This window comes from Camellia sinensis, chromosome 14 (assembly GCF_055761805.1).
Source record: "Camellia sinensis isolate YWXY chromosome 14, ASM5576180v1, whole genome shotgun sequence".
NCBI classification, from domain to species: domain Eukaryota; kingdom Viridiplantae; phylum Streptophyta; class Magnoliopsida; order Ericales; family Theaceae; genus Camellia; species Camellia sinensis.
In genome coordinates this window covers 34,917,096-34,931,022 of record NC_138974.1, presented here as the reverse complement: position 1 = coordinate 34,931,022, position 13,927 = coordinate 34,917,096, and the positions used below count along the sequence as shown (strand labels likewise).

At 39.2% G+C, this 13,927-nt stretch overlaps 1 non-coding gene across 1 annotated transcript; it reads left to right on the top strand.

Annotated features, from left to right (window-relative positions):
• Positions 1 to 5,807: 5,807 nt before the first annotated feature.
• LOC114286119 (uncharacterized) lies at positions 5,808 to 7,169 on the top strand. The gene is made up of 2 exons (XR_014350819.1): positions 5,808 to 6,462; positions 6,760 to 7,169. It is a non-coding gene; the product is annotated as an uncharacterized LOC114286119 (transcript).
• Positions 7,170 to 13,927: the final 6,758 nt, after the last annotated feature.

Below are 13,927 nucleotides of genomic sequence, written 5' to 3'. Positions count from 1 at the left end.
CCTATCACTCACTCAAATCTCTCACTCTCTTGCTCTCTCTCGATTGTTCTTCCAAGCGATTACGATTTCAAAGTTTCTCAGACCCAACCTATTTGCAGCCGTATGGCTTCAATCTCGTAGTTTCTCAGAGCGATTGCAATTTCGAAGTTCGATTTTGAGCACTGCTGTCTACAATCTCAGAAAAACCAATCGAATCCTTCAAAATCTACTTCAGCTCCGTGATTTCGAAGTTCGATTTGGAACTCTTCGTCTTCTTCAATCAAAGGTTAGTGCTTTTGGTCCTTTGTTTTACAATCTCAGAACTCTACATTGTGCTTTCGATCCTTTGTTTGGTTGCTGAGAAAACTTCTCATTACCTCTGAAATAACATCATATATTTGAAAAAAAATCTTAGTTGTTCTCTGCTTTTGACTTCTCACTTTCTTCCCATGCTTTGATTAGGGATAACCTTTTTTACCAGTTATGGACGAGTAAATTTATTCATTTTCTAAGTTTATTCAGCTCTAAACAGTGCAATTCTCATAGGCATTATGTAGTTCATAGGCATTCGTAAACAGTGCAATGCTTTGATCCAGGTATTCGTAAGTCTGTATTCTTTTGATTCAATTATGTCCTCTCTACATTTCCTCAATTCATCGCTCTTCTTTCTTCTCCTTTCTCACATGTTCATAATTTTACTACTTTTCAACTCTTTTTTTTTTCTTTTTTCTTTTTTGAGTTTCGGTTGAGAGTTTCTAGTTTTAATCTCGGTTCTCGAGAAAGAAGCGAAACTTTGATTGATTTTAATTGTATAGATCGATCGCAGAAAAACACTACACTTTCGGTGCAGAGTTGAGTCTGAAAAATGAAATAAGGCCTACTTCATATGGATACAACTTAGAAGTGAATATATATATATATATATATTGAGTGCAATGGTGACATTGCCAATAGAAGATCTCAAATAAGATCAGATAGACATTTATTGAGTGCAATGGTGACACTGTCAAGTGTCATTTGTGAGGTGTGACTGATGTTTTCATTGATTTACAGATGATAGCATGGCAATCTTTATGGCATTCCAAAGTCCACAGTTGGAGGTTTTAGGCTTAACCACAACATTTGGTAATGTTACTACAGAAGATGCCACTCACAATGTATTGCTTCTGGTAGGTGTTTAGTTTATTCTATTTTCCAACACAGTAATTCATGCTTTGGCATAATTTCAGGTCTTTCATATTTTTGGAGCATGTTCATGACCGATAACTATTTTTAATGTTCAAAAGGACTGTGTGAGATTGTTGAATGTCCAGGTCTTCCTATGGCAGAGGGTACCCTTGAGCCTTTGAAGGTAACTGCTTTTACATATAATTTGTTGCTTAATCAACGAGTTGTCCTTCATTCCTTCTCCACAATTGGACTGTGCCAAAACCTTTTCCCCCTTCTAATAACATGCTCAATTTGTCAAACCTCTCTCTCTCTCTTGGGGGTGGGGTTGTGGTGGTGGTGGGTTGGTAGGAAAGCCTAGCTGACACAAAGAGGTGTTTCCTTCCCTGTTTTGAGATCTAAACTTTTTTAAAGATGTTACTTTTTTTCAATAATTGGCATGGTAAAACTTTCAAAACTAACTTTTATCAATAATGTATAAAGCCAACAACACTTCTGGAATTAAATACAAAATGGTCTCGTTTTAATTAATATAATCCCTCTCTACAAGTGGTTCTGACCTTCTTGGAAAATAACTTGTGGAATTAAATACAATAAGTTGTTTTCCAACAATACATAGTAAAACATTTTTCTTGTAAAATCGTTTACTGAAATATGTGCCAAAAATAAAATTTTGTGTTTGAAAATATTTTATGCCAAACAACTAGGATGTTAGTCTATAATTATAAATAGGATAATCAATATTTTTGCTGCTCATGTACGAAAAACATTGTGGTATACACTTCTCATTTCCTTGCCCGCTTGATTAGTAGTTTTGAGCAATAGGCCAATAGCATTTAAATTGAATGGGTAAATTTTTTTTAAATAAACATGAATAGCAATTTCATAATAAAATAGCAAAAGGTAAAAGAGAAATATATATATATATATATATATATATATAGAACTTCTGTAAAGTTTTACCATGCCAATTATTGAAAAAAAAATAACATCTTCAATAAAGCCTTATAAAGACTTTGGATGTGGAAGAACTTGTATTGAAAAGAGAAAACAGTAATTCAAAAACACTTGAGCTACATACCAACAACAATAAAAAAGAACATACAATCCAATAAAACACTTGAACTAGATAGAGTCATTTTCATGGTTTCAAAAGAATAGATCAATCTGTTTCAGCCAAAAAATAAAAATAAAAATAAAAATAAAAATAAAAATAAAAATAATACAGCAAAAATTCCTCTCCCTATTTGCCTTTGATCATTAAATCCCTCAGCGGTTAAACACAGGACATGGTACATCAAAGGGAAACTATGTCCCTCTGATGTTTGATACTTGAGTGACTTACCATTTTATGTTTTGTTCTTATTCACAAAAGAGAGAGGAATTATTCATTCTCTCTGTCAAAAAAAAAAAAAAAATCAATTGTTTTCTTATCTCACCTGTTATACCAAACGGACGGTTAGTGAAGAAATAGCTCTTCGTTTAATCTATGTTTCTAATCTTCTTCAGTCATAATATACTGCATTATGCCATACGTACGATTTGCCTTCAATTAGTCTGCCTCATCGTATCACTTGAATGGCGGGCCTTCCTACATGCATGGCGTTATGTTTACCGAACCTAATAAACCTCTCTCTATTGAAGAGTTCCACATGCCTCGCCCCAAGGCTGGTGAAGTTCTCATCAAAACCAAGGGTAAATTTTTCTTCGACCAACTACACAAACATGTATATATATATAACTGAGCATTTTATGATGTCATTATATGTCGTGAGTGCTTGAAATATGCAGCCTGTGGGGTTTGCCACTCTGATCTTCACGTAATCATAGGTGAACTTCCATTTGCTAGCCCTTGTGTTATGGGTCATGAGATCACAGGTGAGGTGGTTGAGCATGGGCCCGTCACGGACACCAAAATCATTGAAAGGTTTACTTAAATTTTCTTTGAAAATATGCTATAATTAATCACGATTCACTAAGAACTCCCAAAATGATGGACTGGTCCTCAACATGGATAACAGGATTAGTTTTGCCTTGATTCTTCAGATTTCCAGTCGGAGCTCATGTGGTTGGAGCTTTCATAATGCCTTGCGGTAGCTGTTTCTTCTGTAATAAGGTGATTAAATCAACTGATTCCTCAACTTTTCTTTCCCTTGATCTTATTTTGTCTCTGACATTGAGACTTGCTGGTGTCGATATATATAATACATGGTGTCAATCTTATATAGTAAGTTTTTTGAGTGAATACAGGGTCAAGATGACTTATGTGAGGATTTCTTCTCTTATAAACGTGCAAAAGGAACCCTTTATGACGGAGAAACCCGCTTGTTCCTCCGCAACAGTGGTAACTATTTCGTTACCACTTACAATTTACTTCATCTTAATATGAACTTGAATACTCAATTTTCAACACATTCTAATTGAGCACTTTTAGTTTTCATTATGTAATTTTTCCTTTTGGATATTCTGTTTGTGTTAGGCATGTTGATTTCTCGACAGAGTAGTTTGAGTTACTCGTCATATAAATGCTGGCCTCTTCTTACATGTGAAACTCAGCAGGGTTGAGTGGCCTCTTCTAAAGCCAAATCTTCTGTCCTGTTTGGTTGCTGAGAAAGTGGGGGGGAAAAGTAAAGAAAATGAATTTTTTGAGTCCTACTGGACACTGTCATTTCTAGGTTTTGTTGTATATTATTTATGTAGTTGATGAATTCGTTGATTGTTGAAAGGTCTGACATGATTGTATTTTTATCAAAATTATATATGCATTTTTTTCAGGTTTCGTACCGAAGAACAAGGATTTCTGTTGGCTAAACGTTGTTACCGTGTTTGGTTGCTGGGAAAGTGGGGGGAAAAAGTAAAGGGAGTGAAACTTGAAGTCTTGTGGCTACTGTCATTTCTGGGTTCTGATATATATTCGTTACGTAGTTGATGGAGTTGTTGAATTTTGAAAGGTCTGTTGTGGTTGTAATTTTATAAAAAAATCTATTTTCCTGGTTTTGTTTTAAAGAACAAGGGTTTCCGTTGGCTAATCATTGGTTACCTTGTTTGGTTGCTGAGAGAGTGGGGGGAAAGAAAAGAAAGTGCAACTTTTAGTCGTATGGGTAGCTTTCTGTTAATGAAAAGATTTGGACTCATTACGACAAATATTTCTAGTAAGTCTTTGTGAATCCATACGACTTTCGTTCTTCCATTTCTTTGTCCTGAACTATCAATTGACTTGGGTTCTTGGGTACTTCAAGATGGAGATAATTGAAGTGTTGATGTTCTTATTTATTATCATCTTATAACATTTCTAAGCAACCAAACAAAATGTTAGGCGCTCATTACTTGGAAATCAGTTTTTTGCTCTCTGTTTTACGATCTTCTTTTCCTTTTATTTATTTGCGTTCTGTTTCTTTTGGTCTTTATGTTCAATTAAAATTTCAAACATGCACATGGACGAACACATTTTATTTATAAGAAGTAAAAAAAAAAAAAAAAAAACTTGCAGGACTGAATCCAAGCAAGGCATTAACTCTTGTTATTGACATTCTTCTGCAAAAAAACATTATGCTGTACAGCCTGTACATTGTTTCGTTATAAACTTTATAATCCTCACCAGGGAAAAGCAGGGCCTTATTCTATTTAATAAATTGGTCGGGTGAAAATAGAGTGCAAAGCAGGCAGTAAATTGTTGAGGTAGATTCCTCCCATTTTTTAGTACCTACGTACATATAATTTATAAACAACAAATTAATGCAATTTTGAATATTGGTTGCATGCCTGTTACTGATTCATGTTTTGGTTTCATAATTGCTTTCATTGACTGTATTCATGAATCGAGTGCTTGGCATCGAAACTTCTAGAGCTTGTTGTGCTAAATCAGAAGTAGCAAGTTGTTGTTTAGATGTCAAAGCCAGTAATGTTGATTCTCGCCTAGTAGCATCTGATGGATGCATCTCTTTGAAGAGATTTTACAGTGCAGCACATGGTTCCCCAAATTTCTTTATGGGGTGTTGCAGTTTTTCTTCACAGGCTAACACAAAAAGCAGTGCACAAGAAGAAGATGATTTGGAGGATGGGTTTTCTGAGCTTGAGACTGCAGCTAGTGCTGCTGATGTGGTTCAAGACAGCAATGTTGACGATTAAACGAAGATCAATTGATTTCCGAACCAGAGCTCTCTGAAGAAGAAGATGATGGTGATGGTGTAGAAGAACCTCAAAATGAGCTGGAATTATTTGATACTGAGGCAGAAGTAACTGAGAAAAGACCTCCACAAAAGAGAGCTTCTTCGGCATTGTTCAAGGCTATCATGGCTGCTCCAGGTTTGTCTGTTCAAAGTGCTTTGGATAAGTGGGTTGAGGAGGGAAATGACTTGAATCGACCTGAGATAGCCTTGGCCATGCTCAACCTTCGGAAACGTCGGATGTATGGGAGGGCCTTGCAGGTAATTTGTCTCAATTCTTTTGTTGCATATGATTAATCTGAGTTAGCTTGTGTTAAGAGTATTTGTGCTTAAATCTTCACTTTTAAATTCTAGCAGTCTGTAATCTGGTTTCAATAAGTAGATGCGGTATACTGAATGTGTTAACCAGCCTTTACATTAATTTATTTATTATCTTTGTTTTCAATGTATTGTGGCTCTAAATTAGGATAACCAAGTTGGGGAAACTCTTAAAAGAATAAAGACCCTTCAAAAAGTTTTCTACCTAGAAAAACTATCATTACACCTTTATTTTTTTTTAAAAAAAGTATACTTGACCAGAATTCTAAGTTTTACTGCCGTACTAAAGATACCACTCCTGAGGGTTTCTGTTTACAACCTAGCAACAAAGCCGTAATCGCAAGTCCTAGAGTTTAAAGGATAATTTTTCCCCTTATGGAGTAAATAAAGTTTTAAGAATTTTTGTCCATTATTAATCAATCTTAGCCACTACTTCATGCAATGTGGTTCTTCATGGTAATCTCTTTACATAATCATGCAACATGATATTATACATTCTTAATAGGGTGGAAAATATGCTGCTTGTATCTTTCTTCATCAATTGAATTAGTTGTCATTCTTTTTTTAAGTTGCAATTCATCAGAGATTAATCATTTTTGCCATTTGATTTTTATCAACAGCAACATATTTTTTACACAACCCTGCTATGTGTGCAAGAAAATCATGTAATAGGCAAGGCAACAATCCTAGTACCCTTGAAACTAAAACTAAAACTGACAGTTTCTACATTGACTTGTACCCTTAAAACTGAAACTGACATTGAGATTTGCTGGGGTGTAATATGCAGTAATTTAGTGGCCAACAACTTCACAATGGAAAGTTCAAACAACATGTGATTCTCTCCCTGCTATATGCTTTTGTTTTTATTACATACGATTCTGAACATTCAGTGAAACAACAACACTTGAAAGTTAGTTTCTTTCCCGTTAAATTGTTTTAGCATTGAACAACATGAGTTGGTTACCAGCACCTGCTTGAGCAGTCAAACATACGTGGCAGTGCTGCTGAATGCAATAGTTTTTTGAACTTTTCATGATGCTGATGTGTGCTCATAAATTTATGTGAAATAATGATGATGGCACCTTTCTAGTTTTGAAGATATGGAATATTTCATTGATCTTATCTGTAGCATGCTGAGACGACTCGTAGAGGAAAGAAGAGCTTGCCAAGAAACCAAACATGACATGCTTGGTCTCCTAATGAATGGGGGTGAAGAAAACAGATATAATCCAACAAATGAAGAGATAATTGATCAAATGATAGCAATTTTGTATTCTAGATACGAGACTGTATTCACTCAAAAAACTTACTATATAAGATTTCTATTGGAAATTTAGTCCTCTTATATATAGCATATTTTGACTGATAGCAATTTTGTGGCTTTGTATACAAGGTAGTAATTAATTTTTTGGTTGAGAATTGTGAATACAATTTTTCGATATGTTATTTTGGGGGTAATATTAAAATATCATTTGTGGATATGTTATGCTGTGGGTAATGGTGATTGGTGAATGGAAAAGTGAATTAATGATGCATTTGTTATTTGAATGTAAGTCATTATTTCATATTAGTGTTATTCATTTTTATTATATGTATTTTTTTAGTTTAATCACATAAATTAGCACAATTTCAAAAAAAAAAAAAAGGAGATATCACAGCATTTTTTTAAAAACGCCACTTAAAATCCAAAATATTAACGGTTAGATTTTTTAAAAAAGATATGACGGCGTTTAAAAAATGTCACTAAATATCATAATGACGTCATGTATTGTCAAGTAAGACATTTAGCGGCGTTTTTAAAAACGCCGTCTATACTAATATAACGACGTTTTTAAAACGTCAGGAAGTTATAGCGACGGCCGCGTCCTCGGCGCTTGATGCTAAGCGTCGCAAAATGAATTAGCGGCGTTTTTGACACTTACAGCGGCGGTTTTTAAACGCCGCTAAAAGCTGAATTTCCTGCAGTGACGGGTTCGGGTTCCTTTTTCCCCTTATCCTCCTTGAGTTCCTCAACAAATGTACCTTGCAAATATTGGTGCCAATAAAGAGATAAAAATGTACTCAACAATAGAGTAATAAATTACAAAGAGGCAATCTGATTCTATTACAGTTTACAAGTCTTAGAGTTAATTGGGCCTAGCTGGTGGCCCTGACGATATTCAAGTCTTTATATAAAGAATACATTCAAATAATGACGTGTGAATAATATTTTAAAAATTAAAAAATGTTTTAAACCCCATTTTCCTCCCACCTCATTTTCCTCCAACCCCTTTGACCCCCTTTCCCTTTCATTAGCCAGTTTTTTTTTTTTTTTTTCCTTCTCCTCCAATCACCACCCGCCACGTGTGTGTGGAGGTGGTGGGGGTGGTGACTGGAGGGGGTCTCTATCAATACTGTTTAAAAATTATAAAGATTATGATAGGCTCTTTGATTGAAAATAAAATGAATTACAAATAGACAAAATGAAATTTAAATTTATTCAAACTGTGGCGGGGAAAGGGAGGAACTGTGGCCCTAATTCTATATTTGGTTCATGAATTCAGATATAAATTTGAAAAACAAAAGAGAAAGAAATATGTAAAAGGTGGGCTACTTTTTTCTTGTCCATTTTTGAGTCTTTATCCAAATTTATGAACTTACAATCCAAATAGAAAGGGCAAATCATCCTCACATCCAGATAAAATCCCAACACTAATTTAAAAAAAAAAATACAATAAAAAAAAGAAAGTATGAACTTACAGTAGTAAATGATTGCGTCTAGGCATCCAAGTCGCTTTCCACTTTTGAAGGAGGAAGGCTTAGTGGCCAGAACATGGAGTGGGGTGAATCCTTTCTCATTGTAGTAATTAACAAGTTCTCCATATCGACAAATTATTTGAAATGACAAATCTGTCCCCAGCACAATGCATCACATCACATACATCAACACACGGAATAATAAAAATATGTATATAGGATATGATTTAAATTCATAATCTAATAGCAGACTTAACTGTTTTACATATCCAACATCATAATAATATGATGAGCAAGATGTCATTTTGTAGATAGATAGATAGAGAGATAGATAGATAGCTCACCAAAGTATTCTCTATTGAGGGCAGCATGAAGAAAAGTATCCGCGTTGCTCCCTCTACAGTACTCAAGCAAGGGCTTTTTGTCGCAACAAAGATTACCAAGACACAGGAAAGCATCTTTCTTACCATTGAGAGCAGCCAAGAACAAAGGGTTCATTTGCTCCTTGTTCTGAATAAAAATTAAATTTGGATGTTTGTTAGCAATCGAATAGCACATTGCGAGACTACCAGATGCTGCTGCCAAATGGAGAGGGGTATTGTCTCTCTCATTTTTTATCCTAAGAGCCTTTGGTGCTTTTTCTTCTTCACCACCACCAATTTGTACACTGCGAGCTACCCGTGTTGCTGTTGGTTCACCACCACCACCATGCTCATCTGCCTCATAAATTGTATCAACGAGCTGTTTAACAAATTTTTCTTGGCCAACTGACACCGCCAGGTGCAATACGGTATCTCCTGATATGGTGATCTTGGTCCTGTGAACTTCTGCATATTTCTTGTATATTTCCACGACTAACTCCCATTGACTTTTCATGGAATGGCTGAACAATTGTCTCTTTATGTCTGTTTCTATCAGTATGTCTTCCATTTCTAGGAACAATAAGGTAAATATATAGATAGATATATGAGAGGGTAATTTATATGTAAATTGGGCCGAGCTGGGTAATGGGTCATTCTGTGGGCCACAATAAGAAGGGCTGAGTAAAAGGGCCTTGTAATTAGTCTGGTCTGGAGGAGCCTTGCAGATAGCCCGGTCCGAAAGAGCTTGGTGATTAGCTCGGTCACCACGGTTGGTGCGGTGACAGTTAGCCCGGTCAAACCATCTTGAGCCGAGGTATTTTTGGCTTCTACTCAGGACCTTGCTGATTAGCTCGGTCCAAGTACGCTATGGTTGGCACGGTCTACAGATGAAACCAAGGTACGATTAACAGAGGAAAGAACCAAGCTAGCTAGAGCTCGGTCGTTTTAGCCAGTTTAGCATGGCTATTTTATTCTGGTCGTACTGCCTTCCAACCGGGATAAAACCATCTCACTTGGTTTAAGCAGTGAGGGGGGTGTTGAAGGATAAGCATTATCCTTCAGGAGTGTGATTCCTAGGAGGACTCTGCATGGAGGAATAAGAGTCTTACTAGGATTGTGCCACGCGGAACCTATAAAAGCTCATAACATCACCTATGGAGAGGTAACACAACTTTGATTCTCGAATACATAGAGCTTTTGTCTATTGTCTATTTTGCTGACTTAGGCATCGGAGAGGTATCCGGCACACACCCGCCGGCTAGCTCACATTTGTATTTTCAGGGAGTAAAGCGATGACGTTTGGAGGAGCGCGAATTTGATCAACAGGATTATACGAGAAGATTATTTCTTGCTCGTACAATTGGCACCGTCTGTGGGAAGCACAGAAAGAACAAAACCTCTTGATCAAAGTTTTCCTCGCTAGATTAAACGCAATGGCGCACAATGAGGATTTACCGCAGTCTGCCATTGACGGGCAAATCCCAGAGGGAAGTAGGAGGCGCGAAGGTTTGCCTTTCATCCCTTCCATGGCAGATTTAGAGTCCCAGCGACAGAACCCCCGGAGGGATGCAAGGGGAAGGCGGGGTAACAGCCCCCGTCGCTCATCAAGTCCTGATAGGCAGAGGCGAAAGATCGACCCTCAAGTTTTGGAGGATCGGGTAAAGGAGCAGGACGAGTTAATCAGGAAGATGGTGGCGGACATGGAATTGATGAAGTGCCAGATAAAAGGGAAAGAGGTGGCAACAGGAGAGGGGCGCAAAAGCAATACGCCTCCTCGCCACTCAGAAGATCGTGGTAGGCATACCACGCCATCGCAAACAGAGAGTAGGAGCCTCAGGACAGGCGACACTCAATCAAGAACTTCCAGAACTCGCACTCCAGGTCTGAGAGAACGAGATCATTGAGGTCTTACACTGAGGGAAGCACCTATCGGCCCTCACATATACACCAGACATCATCCAGCTAAACGGAGTTGCCTAGATCGTCTGACTTACGGACTGTGCTTGAAGAAAGGGCACGACGGAAGGAGGATGCTAGGGCACGTGACCCGCACAGAATTTCAACCCTTCAGCGGTTGGCTCCTCGGACACATGGAAGCGTCGAGGTAGGAATGCCAATACCGCACCTTGCCTACGAACCAATAGATAAAGCATTGGCAAGGCTACATAGCTCGCCGTTCATTCCGGATATTGAGAACGCACCATTACCTTCAGGCTTCATCCAGCCTAAATTTACGACTTACGAGGGGGAAGACAGACCCCTACATGTACCTAAGCCACTTTCGCCAGGTCATGGCAGTATACCGGCAGAACGAGGCTTTGATGTGCATCCTATTTCCATCTGGCCTTGGCGACCTAGGTTTTACCTGGTTTGAAAGGCTACCAGAAGGCAACATAGCCTCCTGGGCGCAATTAGCGGAGGCGTTCGTAACAAGGTTCAGAACGAACACCAAGACACCAGTAGAGATCGATCAGCTACTCTCCATTGACATGGGCGACAATGAGACATTGAGATCCTACAACAGTCGTTATTGGGAGACTTTCAACCTGATAGAAGATTGCCCCACAAATCTCGCCATCACGCAATACAAAAGAGGTCTTCCAGTTGGAAACAGGCTGAGGGACTTAATTACCATGACGTCCCTCCTCACAATGAAAGCATTAATGGAGAGAATACCCCATCACATTCGGGTGGAGGAGGATGGCGCCCGTGCTAAAACAAAGTCTGATACAACCGTAATACCAGATAAAAAGACTTCGGCAAAAGTCAACGCGGTAGAATGTCCAAGTAAAAACGGGCGAGGCAGGCGGGACAACGGAGAGGACCACGATAAAAGGTGGTTGAGAGTCCGCACTACCATTACCACGGTGTTCAAAAAACCGATCTATCGGATTCTTAGTGAGATACGCGATGAACCTTTCGTTAGATGGCCAGCCAAATTGGGAGAGGCACAAAAGGACTATGATGAAAGATCTCAGTGCACCTTCCATAAGGAAAAAGGACACCGCACTGAAAATTGCACGCCGTTGAGACAGCACCTCGAGGAGTTAGTGGCAGTTGGGCATCTAGACCAGTACATTGAGGGAGGGACGCAGCCAGCCCCCCAAAACCACGATCACCCAAACGGAACGCCGATCGACGCCCCACCTCAAGGTGTGATAAACGTAATACATGGGGTATTCGAACCTGAGCGAGTATGTGAGCTCAGGGGAATGATCAAGAAGGCTGAGTACTTAAGGGAGGTATTAAGTGCGCAACCTACCATTAAAAAAGGGAAAACAGAGGCCACGAACGTCATGTCTTTTTCAGACAGAGACTTGGCAAGGATATATTGCCCTCACAATGATGCACTGGTCGTCACTCTACGCGTCAAGGATTACGATGTCAAGCGAATTTTGATTGACCAAGGGAGCTCATGTGAGATAATGTATTATGAAACCTTCAAACAGTTGAAACTGGAAGACAAAGACTTGGCACCTGCCGTATCTCTCCTGATCGAATTCAACTTAATGCCAGAATGGCCCGTTGGCAAGATTATCCTCCCAGTTAGAGCAGGAAGCATGGCAAAACAAGTGACATTCTGGGTATTGAAAGTCCCTTCCACTTACAACATAATATTGGGGAGGACATGGCTGCATGCCATGCGATCGGTAGCATCAACCTACCATCAAGTAATGCGGTTCCCCAATGAAGCCGGAGTAATTGAAGAGGTCTTTGGAGACCAAATTATGTCCAAGCAATTCTTCGTCACAGTAAATGGTAGCTGAGCTGCCAAAGGGTTTGTTCAGATGGTGGAAGAACCTGAGAGCAATGAATTATTTGCGGATGTTGGCAAAGCCGCTGAACAGAAGGCAGTGGAAGACTTGGTACAAGTAAGAATAGATGAAAAGGACCCAGAAAAGTTATTTTTGCTTGGCTCATCTATGTCCAGCACCGAGAGAATAGAGGTCATGGAATTCTTGACCTCTAACATCGAAGTGTTTGCCAGGACGTCGTATGACATGCCTGGCATTAACCCAAACTTCATCTGTCACCAATTGAATGTCCACCCAACTGCAAGACCAATCATACAGCGCATTCGCAGATCAACACTCCACCACGCCGAGATAGTAGGGAAAGAAGTGGGAAACCTTCTAGAGACAGGAGCTATCAGAGAAGTGCACTATCCCAAGTGGATATCCAATACAGTAGTGGTACCAAAGAAGAATGGAAAATGGCATGTCTGCATGGACTACAAAACAGTCAACAAAGCGTGCCCAAAAGATAACTTTCCCCTACCACGGATAGACCAACTGGTAGACCTCACGGCAGGACACAACCGACTTAGCTTTCTTGATGCATACAGAGGTTGTCATCAGATCGCTATGTATGAACCAGACCAGGAGGTCACATCTTTTACAACGCCAAGAGGTTTGTATTGCTACAAGGTCATGCCCTTTGGCCTAAAGAACGCAGGGGCAACATTCCAGCAGATGATCACCAAGATGTTCGAACCATTGTTAGGCAGAACAATGGAGGCTTATATCGACGATATGGTAGTCAAAAGCAAAGATGAGAATAACCATCTTAGGGACCTAGGTGAGATGTTTCAGATCCTAAAGAAGCACAAGTTGCGCCTTAATGCATCTAAGTGTGCGTTCGACGTAGTATCAGGCAAATTCCTAGGCTTCCTGGTGACCAACCGAGGTATAGAGGCAGACCCTTCTCAGATCAAAGCAATTCAGGATCTAGAGAGGCCCAACTCAGTAAAAAAAAGTACAGCATCTCACCGGTATGGCAGCCGCGCTAAACCGGTTAATAAGTCGGTCGTCAGACAGATGTCGATCATTTTTTCAAGCATTAAAGGCCAAGTTTGAGTGGGATGAAAAATGCGACCGCACCCTAGAAAATTTGAAGGAATACATGTCTTCTCCACCGCTGCTAGTGACCCCAATACCTGGAGAAGAACTATTTTTGTACTTGGCAGTCTCACAGCATGCAATTAGCGCAGTGTTGGTCCGAGCGGAAGGAATCCAACATCTGCCCATCTTTTATGTCAGCAAGACATTGTTGGGCGCAGAAACCAGGTACTTACCATTGGAAAAACTGGCCTTAGTCTTGATGATGGCCTCAAGGAAGTTGTCGCACTACTTTCACGCCCACACCATAATCGTCCTCACAGCTTTTCCATTAAAAGCTTTGTTTGAGAGGGCAAACTTT